Source organism: Actinia tenebrosa, unplaced genomic scaffold (genome assembly GCF_029948245.1).
Source record: "Actinia tenebrosa isolate PJP-AT-01 unplaced genomic scaffold, QUT_ActTen_1.0 utg344__unscaffolded, whole genome shotgun sequence".
NCBI classification, from domain to species: Eukaryota; Metazoa; Cnidaria; class Anthozoa; order Actiniaria; family Actiniidae; genus Actinia; species Actinia tenebrosa.
The window spans coordinates 17225-27898 of NW_028292606.1; the positions used below are offsets into that span (position 1 = coordinate 17225).

Consider the following 10674-nt stretch of genomic DNA (forward strand, 5'->3'; position numbering starts at 1 on the left):
ATTATAAGGAAGCCATTGAACATTGCCTTTCTTTGTGTCCTCAATTAGTTCAATATCTCCATTCCTTTGTTGTTCCAATGCCTGGTGACTGGCCAACATGGTACTTCACCAACAAAATAATATCACAAGAAGAAAATGAATCTTCTCCAGTACTGCCATTCATTCCTGAGCAAGGGCCTTTTCATGTCTCACTGAATATGAATGAAGATGTGATCAAAGAATACCACTTTTTCTTTTCTGATATCTATGAAAAAGTGTTTGAAACACAGATGCCAAGGAAACTGAAACCTTTAAGAGCTTATGTCCTCCTAGTGGCTGTTTACTTTGGTTGGCTTCATATCCGCCAGAAGGTGATGACAAAATTTAAAATTTGCAAAGACTTGGAATATGTCTGCATACTGCACATTCTTGAAGAAGTTGTACCCATGGCACTTTTCCACTATCCTGTTTTATTTAGATCAGGAAACCTTGACAATTACATTCCTTTGATGGCACGCATAACTATTCTGTTTATTATATGGGAACGTCACCATTATGACAGGGCCACGTTGTCAATGTTAAGTGACCTATACCATCAGAATCTTAATTTTCCAGAATACTACAGGCTAAAGCAAAATTTTCTCTCTGTGATAACTGAGAAAAAGGTTGAAATACGGCATTCTGCACTGAGATCAGTCATCCAACCACAGAATAATGCTAATGAAATAAGGAATGCAGCAATCTCCATTGCCCAATCCAAGTCCAATAAAACCTTTTACCAATCATTTACAAGACCATATAAAAGAGGCCTGTGTGATCAAGACTTCAGACTCATCAGTGGAAAAACAGCAGAGCTCCTCCTTGAATTATTCAAAAATATTGCTGGTAATATAGGAAAATCAAAACAGATATAGTCCGATAGTACTGTCTTTATCTACAATGGATAATTCCTATTAAATGTTAGGGGAAATTAATAAAAAGAAATATAAAACATATAAACATGTGCTGTGGTATAAGCACTCTGGGAGATACAGAAACTTGGAAAGCAAAAGATTACTCAGCTAGCTATGCATACTTATGTGTACAACAATACATAGACATAGGTGCATATCATTTTTAAATTCCTACATATTTTGTCATTCTAGATTCCAAGAGAGATGAACAAAAAAGGAACAAAATACAAAGGAAAAGCCAATTATCATCTGACTTCCTTTAACACTACAGTAAAATCAACTGCTTTACCTCTGGCCTATAAATCTGAGGACAAGAGAAAACCAGTCAACCCAAGTCTTTTACCTGACATCAGCAAATTTCGTGACAGTCAACATTGTAACATTCAAAATCATCAAAACGTACAATGTATGGCTTGTGGCCATACCTACCATGCTGAATGCTGTGAAAGATGCATAAATTGTGAAGCGTTTCTAGTACAAACTGCAGGTACACTTTCTGAGGCTTTCAATAAATCCCTCTTGGAAAAGACAAAAGAGTCATCAACAACAAGTACTGCCCAAGAAGAAATAACAGAGGATGACAACGTGAATAATAGTAACAATCAACATGATCCCGAATTCTATGATTCCCCAGAGTTCCAGCAGCAAATTGATTCTGTTCTGGACAGCTTTGATGTACCACAGCTTGATCAATTTCAACAGCGGTCAGCAAATACTTCTAGTGCTACAGCTACTTTATCCAATTCTGCACAACCTCAAGCTGGAAACAATTTCAGGATTCAAATTTCACTGCAAAGAAATAATGGATTTAATTTGTTCTATTTTCCAGAATTTCTATCACAATCTGACTTCAACAACAGGCAAGGTTCTAATGCATGTACATTCATCTCTCTACTACTTTGTAAATCTTTCATGACAAATAGGAACAATCTTCTTTTTAATCCCAATGTCTGTACTCTCCCATCAAGTTGGTTTGGTCAAATGGCTCTTCAAATTGTCAAAAACCAAATTCATGACAGAGTCACAGGTCAATGACCAATCAATTTTTCAGTAACTGAGGCCATCCCTCATGTCAGACAGCAACTTGGAAATGTTACAGTGGAAGAATCTTTTGATTTGGAATTCTGTCTACAAAACCTGAATGTGTTACACTCCTCTTTAGGCTTCTACTTGCAAAGATTGACTCATGAACCCAATGTAGCTGCTATCGTGATAATTAATGACCTAACTGTGTCATTTGTTGGTTCTGGTCAAGGAGTTATCATCATGGACAGCCATAAACATGGCAATTATGGGGCTTTAGTTGGCCAGTCAGACATTGCTCACACAGAGGAGTTCTTGATTTGGTTAAAACGTATCATCAGCCCACGAATTAGTCTGTGCACCCTGACGTTCATCCAGTTTCACTGATCATCCATTCCATTCTACTCATTGACAAGAAATAATAATGTCATACCTATGTAAGTGAGCTGAGAGGAACGACTTTCAGAGCACACAGATTGACTTGTGAGCCTATAAAGTTCAGGGTTTTCTTTAACTTTTTTAATGATAGAGAAGATCATGAACTAGCCGGATAAAATCATGTCATGACGCAAGACGCTGGTAATTTTAGCCGGAAAATTTTGATCAGTTACCAGAGTATTCTGCGATCTGAATCACACCCTGAAAGTTATTAAATAACTGTAGTTCATTGAATCAAGGATGTGAAGTATGCAGATTATTAAAGCTTAAAGTTAAGTACTTAGGAGGAAATAATTTCCAAAAATCTAATGAGATGAGCTAGGAAAATGATGTAAAGATTCGAAAAAGTTGGTCCAGTTTGCGTACGTATATACCAGATGGGAAGCGTATCGCATTAAAAAAATTCTCATCATTGCCTGCATATTTACTTACCAAATATATCCTAACATTCATCATAACTTTATTGACAATAATAATTAACTAACAATTCATTATAATATGAGACGTGATAAGAATATTGCTATAATTATAAAACAAAAAAAGGAGAGATTATAAATATAAAATAACAAATATATATCATATTTACTTATTTATGTTATCTAAGAAAACATATTTGTAAAATAAATTAATAGCTCAAAACACGAGTCCACCTCTTCACACTGATATAATACTATATTAAAACTATACATTTATTGTTAAAATCTAAATATTTCTAAATTTCCGCTACATTGGCGTTAAGATTAAAGTCATTCAAGAATTCATTGTCCTTAAAAAAAGGGGTTCTTGTCCCCCTGACACACATGTGTACTGACTTAATTATTTCAAAAGATAATCGAGTTCTAATCCATGTTATAGTACTTGCATATCTGTCCCCTGTCGTCTTGGTTAATTTCTCAGTAAGGTGCTTTAGAAAAATCTGGCATTCTGCCCCCATCCCTCCATTTGTACCAAAAACTAAGGGCGTAAAAGTTCCCATATCGACATCGATTACTCTTTGCTGGTACTTTTTCTTTTTTTCGCTTTCTTGATCCTTGAAGATTGTAGAAGTGGATTTGTTTTGGTTGCTCTTGGAATTAACATGCGATACTCTTACATCAAAAAATGCAGTTACTCCCTGTGCCCAAAACGATCCAGCTTTGATGTCGAGCCTTGCATCCTGACTTGTGCTAGTAGATTTTAGATTAAATTGTTCGCCATCCAATGGGATAAGCCGTGGGAAATTGAAATATAACCTTGATCTTCCGTCTTGGTATGTAGATGTTTGATTCCACGATCTTTGTTCATTAAAATTGTATATTTGAACGATGAAAATAATTTTCGGCAATTAACATGTGCTGTTTCGACCGCCATTTTGTTTTTTAGGCTGACGCATGCGCAGACGTTTGACCGCGGTGTTGTGTGACGGTAGTGTAGTGCATGTTTACCTTCTGGTTCTTTCGTCTTGCTAGTTTTTTATAGCTTTTTACTTTAAAAGTTAAAGCAGTCTTTTTATAAACAGCTCTATATTTTTATCACATTCCTTTACGAACACAATGGCGATGGGAAATAATAGTTCAGATTAACGGATTCAGTATGTTTCAAAACTACTGGAGGAGGCTTCCAAACTCTTACGTGGTGGCTCAAGTGATTCCAACTCTAACGCCGGTTCTTGTAGCTCTGCTCAAGAGGTTGTTCAGAAAGCTAGAAAATTACTAAGCGCTAGCATATCAGGTGGGGTTTATCGAAGACTAAGTCGATCTTAGAGCCACAGCCCCATACACAAGATGTACTGCGGAGTCAAAAAACACGCAACCAAAATCCAAGAAAGACAAAACCAAAGCCATGGAATTTGCCTTGATTAAGTGTCAGAATTATGAAGAAGAAGAAGAAGACTACAATTTAAAGTGGGACTCCGTTATTGCAAACTGTATGGTTATGCTTTCTGAAGAGGATGACGAAAAATCCATCAGAGAAGCTATCAGGCAGTCCCTTCTCAAGAAATTCCCAATTACTGGCAAGAATGACTTTGGTTTCGTCAAAGTCTGACAGAAAAAAGTGTCTGTTTTGGAACTTGGTCCCAAAACCGAGTCCAATTTTTCTGTTGTCAAGAAACTAGCAGGGCAACGTTTGTTGTACGTGGAAGTGAAGGAAGGCTTTCAATTTCTTTACTCTGAAAAAATTGATGACCCAAATGATGAAGACCTAATGAAGTCTGCCTTAAAGCAAGAAGAGAGCCATAGCAAGACTACTATCCTTGTACCTGATAGTCCACCCCCTGTAACAGAAAACAAACCTTTCTTGAAGCAAAGAATGAAGAGGCACCCAGTGAAACTGTCAGTGATAACAACACTCTCAATGAGAATGTCCTAGTACATGATACCCTTGATGACACATCCTATGATACCTATGATGCCTTGATCAAAGAAATCAATGAGAAGTCACTCACTGACCCCACAGAAATCTTGAGGTTTCTACAACAGAACATGATTAAAGGAAGGGCCCTTGAGGTGGTTGATGATGCTGAGACCTCAGTGGGTGAGACAAATTACATCTGTGTGGATCGAGGTAACATCTTATCAGCAACATTTGCTGAATTCGAGTCAAGCTGAAGAACCTGTCCTTGGATTTTCAAAGCAGCTTTGAACATGGCCAAATACTTCACCAGGTAATTTGAGATGTCTTTATGATAACCTTCAATCTTAAAAATTGGAAAGAAGTACAAAAATATGAAGGCAATTACGAAAAGCCTTTGAATTTTTTTAATGTATTTGAACACGTTACTCAAGGATATGTTCTTTTTTGTTTCTGAAACTTGTGGTTGTCTTAGTCAGCTAGTCTTGAAAGTTCAGGTCACAGGCTTACCATCCTAAACATTTCTTTCCACTCCATATAAGGACAGCTTTACTGACTTATATAAGCTCAAGTCCCTTCAAATGTGTGAAGAAGTTATGCATAAGCAAACGAAGTTGAGTGTTTTGTTAGATTATCAGATTATTTACATATACCAAAAGCCCAAGATGAAAATTGCATCAATCATATTTAGGCTCTTTTCGCAACGTCTGACAAGTCTATTCAAATACATCAGATGACCAAAGAAATATGAAAATAAGCAGAAAGGAATTAATTGTTTTCTTCCAAACAATTAACACTAGAATCTGTTTTGCTTCTACGCAAAAGGAAGAGGAAATCAAAAAGGAAGAACGTCTCCAGATGTAAGTACGTTTACCTATAGAGACATGGGAGTACATGTATTGAGGTGTGGGGAGATAATGAACATATGTAACTGAACTAACCATTCTGGAGGACAGTTGGGGAAAATGTCTAGTGTTCATTAATTTAATACCAATATGTTTTTGTCATTTCAGTGATGAAGACAAAGATCTAATTGCATCTGTTTTCAAGTAATAAACCACGAGAAAAAAAAAAACAGGGGGAAGCCCTCAAACTGGGTGCCCCTGTTGAGATTAAATAACGATAGTTTTAAAATTCTTCATGGCTTCAACAAATGCCCAAACTGTTATCACACATCAGGGAGGCAATATGGCCTCGTTACGTACCCCAGTGAACCAGGTCTTAAGCATGGCTTCAGCAAATGCCAATTTGCCATTGTAATGGCTGAACATTTTTTGAAACAGAACCGTTTTGTCGTTAATATTGTTATAATTTATTCGGACTTTTTTCTTTTGGCACTTCCGGTCAGCGGAGTCGCGCGGAAGAATAAGACGTATAAAAAACGTTTTGGGGGAGACGTAAGGCAGAAGAAACCATGTGCCAATAATATAATTTGTTATTATATTTTGTACGTTTCATTTCTACTTCCCGACTTCTATTCATTACCAAAAGGCCCAGTAATGTAAGTAAGGATTTCCTCTATATATTTGGTTGTAATTTCTCTTTATTTATTGTAGTTTTGTAACCTTTATTTACTTTCTTTTTTTTTTTTTTTTTGTAGTTTTCGAACCATGTAATTTTGTGTCGAACCATGTCATTTGTCGATTAAACTACAAAGGCGTGTTCAAAATACTGGGTTTAATGGCTTCGTTTGAACGTCGTGTACCCTAAGGCCTGATAAGTGCGTTACAGTTCGAAAAATTAACGCCATTGTTGGAAATATTATCGTCAATCTGGAAGAATTATCGCTATCGCTGGAAATATTATAATCGTTCTGGAAGTATTATCGCCGTGGTTGGAATTATCGCCGTTAGGACAGGTACCGAATTCAAGATACTTGTATAATATCACGAAGTAGATATCAATTCAAGTTATATTTGTGCCGTTGTTTTGGGTTTATTTGGTGTAAATATGTCTGGAGAAGAAAATGTTGAGATCGTCGAACAACCTAATGAATTACAAGATGAAATTGCCCATCTCAAGTCACGTCGTGCCTTAGCAAAAGCGGCAGAAACAAGAATTATAATAGCTGTGGATTGCTGACTGCAATCTTATGGCAGTAAAGGAACGAATGATGGAGTTTGATCAATTAACAAAAGATTTTGCCGCCGCCCGCAATGCGTATGCTGACCGCATTACAGAGGACGACGAACTTCGGGAGGCAGAAGAATATTGGAAAAAGGCAATTGCACCGGCAAATGAGCTCAACGATGTAGTTGGTGCCTGGATTGCAGAGTTGGAGGATCCAGAAAAGGACCATGGTGAACCAGATGATGAACAAGACGGTGGTGAGAATTTGAAAGAGGGAAACGATGGAGATGGAAGTATTTGCGAATTATCTATTCAAATTTATATAAAAAGCAAGTCGTGTTCTTCGCTTTCGACTTTTCCTTTAAATTGCAAAACATGAGCAATGAATATCATGTGAAGCATAGTAGTGAATCATATTATAGCCTGTGTAAAAAATACGGGACTATTTAATTCCCTTCATAGTCGGTGCATTTGCCGTTTTACAGGAAAAATTTTCAAGGGAAACTGTTAGACATATGGCAGGTTGTCCAGCTTTCCCTAGCAATCCTCACAAAGATTTGTTATTCCCATTGACGTATGGGAAGGTTTGAAAAAGAGATCAACCAAACCAATAAGTTACATCGAACGTGGACATCCATTTTCTTGCAGTATCTGCAAAAAGAATGTAACCCACACTGCGTATTAGCAATGAAAGACTACTATGTTGCCTCGGACAACAGTCGAAAGCAAAAATGCGAAGATGTTGCATTCCCAGCAAGGGCCGTTTGCAAGTTTACCAATTGTCCCATTTAAGTGCTCTTAACAATGAGCAAAAGAAATGCATCACTCGGGATTGTGGAAGTGCAACAGAAAGGACGTATCAAACACTCAGTGTACGAGAAGAGAGCACAGCACATCAACGGTCATGAGTGTCAGAAACTGTAAGACTTCTTTGCAAGCGACGATGTCAGATCAACAATCGCTTATCATCACAAGGTTGCTGAAAGGACAAAGGAAGCAATTGCTTCAGTTAACAGAAATGGTGCAGGACTGACAAAATCGGAAGAAAATTCTTTGTCTTGTAACTCTACAAAGTGTAAAGAGATCACTTTCCGTAAGAGAAAAGCAATAACGACCTTTATGAGCCTATTTTAAATATTCCACAGTGTAAAGATAATGTTATTTTAGGAGTTACTTTCCAACAGGATGGTAAATACTCATATAATGTTAAATCCAAACTCATTAAGGCAAATAGGTCCCTCTACGTACTTAGAGCTTTACGAAAAGAGAGGTATAATCAGTCTACAAAACACTTCCTTTTTTGGAACCTTTAGAGAAATGTTTGCGAACATCAGGTTGAAGAGAAAGAACATTGTTCTCATTGGTGACTTTAACTGTGACCTGCTCAATAATTCAGGTAACAATGAATCCAACCTTGATAGACGACTAAAGAATATCATGCAAAGTTTTAGTCTTGCAAATGTTATAAGCAGTCTAACTCGTATCACAGCCAACTACCAGTCACTAATTGACCTTATCATTACTAGCCAACCATCAAAAGTCCAAAAATCTGGCTCTGTTAATCTTGGTACTTCTGATCATCATCTAATTTTTGCTGTCCTAAAGGTTGCAAGAAGTAATGCTAAGCCAAAGGTCATTAAAATAAAGGATTATAAGTCAGTGGACAAAAATCAACTAAGATATGATTTTGATCAGGCACCTTGGCAATAGGTTGCTATCAATAGACGTCACTTCCGGTAATAGCTCTTTTTTGATGGCTTATAGAATCCTGGAGGTTGTTTTGATCTCTTGTTTTCTGGTTTGATGTTGTGAAAATAGTCAAATACAATAGTTTGAGGACTTATTTTGATGTGTTTTGACTTAGCATCCGCTAGTTGCCCCCCAGTCAACCGCTTGTTTGCCCCCCAGTCAACTCCAAAAAGTCACGTGATTGATAGTAAGCAATATAGCTGGTATATTCGATGACATTGATTGTAAGATATTACTTCTGCTTACTAGAGAGATTCACTTCCGTATATTATGCATGTATGTAATTCATTAGCATAACTGCACCTGGAAAAATAAAGCAGAATAAGTGTGGCCATCTTGTTGCTTGTTGTGGTTAAAATACAACAAATTGACGACGAGGACGGGATCCAAATCAGCCTAAAGTTGGGAGAGAAGGTCCTAAGGAAAAGTTCTCAGCGAAGAAGCCGTCGAATCAGCTATTGTGTCGAAATGCCGGGCGGAGAAGCACCTAGTAAAGTGAGTTCATTTTGCTACGGCAAAATAGCGAAATATCAAAAGGGTACCGACTGGGAAACTTACACTGAACAAATGGATTTCTACTTCATTGCGAATAAAATAGAAGACCCCAAGACAAAGAAGGCAATTCTACTGGCAAATTTGTCGCCGGAGATGTATCAGTTATTAAAGGATTTACTTATAACCGCCAAACCAACCGACGAAGGTACGACATATGATGTTATTTTTGGGCGACTTAAAAATCATGTCAAGCCGGAAAAATCTGCCTTAGTAGCACGATTTGACTTCGATAACCGATCTAGAAGGGACGGTGAGTCAGTTAAAGATTACGTAGCTGTTTTAAAGCACCTAGCAAGTGAGTGTAAGTTCAGTAATGCCATGCGAAATGATCGCCTGAGAGACCGATTAGTATCGAAGGATGGCACTTCAAGCTGATTACAGATCACCAACCGTTGAAGTTCCTAATGGATCCAAAAAGAGCCGTCCCAGTGACAAGTGCAGCCCGAATTCAGCGATGGTGTCTGTTTTTGGGCGCGTTCTCATATGAGATTGGGTATCGCGGAACCAAGGAACATGCAAACTGTGATGGATTATCCCGACTACCTTCACCAGCGGCCCCAAGGGACCGTTTGGACAGTGTTAGCTTCCTCTACTCCACTGTAATAAACACCCTTCCAGTCACTGAAAGGGACCTGAGACGGGAAACCCGAAGGGATCCTGATCTTGCTCGTGTGGACAGATTTGTGGAGGAGGGGCTGGGCCAGAGCTACGCTTGGTGGCCACAGATGGACGGAGACATAGAAAGGACAGTGAAGGAGTGCGATGGATGTCAACAAGTCGCGAACAATCCCGCGCCGACACCATTGCATCACTGGGAGTATCCAGCCTCGCCCTGGCAACATCTACACATAGACTTTGCAGGCCCTTTTCAGGGCCGAATGTTACTGGTCGTGGTGGACACAAGCACCAAATGGCCGGAGATATTCTTAATGAAGAACACTACTGCAGAGGAAACAGTGGCAACGTTGCGCACGCTTCTAGCCCGAATGGGGTTGCCAGAGCAAATCGTGTCAGATTACGGGCCCCAATTTACCTCCGAAGTGTTCAAACGTTTTGCACAGTCCAACGGCATTCGCCATATCAGGGGCGCACCGTACCACCCTTCTACAAACGGAATGGCTGAGCGTTTGATTAAAAGTTTCAAGCGCGCTGTGAAGGCAGACTTGACTGGTCGAGACTTACAGCACAAACTTGATTGCTTCCTCATAGCCTACCGTGTTTCACCCCATGCCACCACAGAACAGAGTCCCGCACAGCTCCTTTTTGGGAGGAAACTGAAGACAAAGCTTGGTCTTCTTAAGCCTGAAGCGAAGAGACAAGTTGATAAAAAGCTCCTCACAAGCGAGACCAAACCCATGAAAGTGTTCACTGTTGGAGACAAGGTTTGGGCCAGAAACTTTGTTAGTGGTGTCAAATGGGTCCTAGGTGAAGTCGTTAAACAGTTGGGTCCGGTGCTATATCATGTTAGTGCCAAGGGCGTGGTCTGGAAGCGGCATGCTGATCAGTTACGGACAAGAGTAGCCAAATACACTGATGATGGTGAAACCGAGGCTGTATCATGCATCATACCTCCACC

General features: G+C 38.9%; 1 pseudogene; it reads left to right on the plus strand.

Moving 5' to 3' along the window:
* Positions 1 to 3193: 3193 nt before the first annotated feature.
* LOC148904267 (uncharacterized) lies at positions 3194 to 4981 on the plus strand (annotated as a pseudogene).
* The last annotated feature ends 5693 nt before the right edge of the window (positions 4982 to 10674 follow it).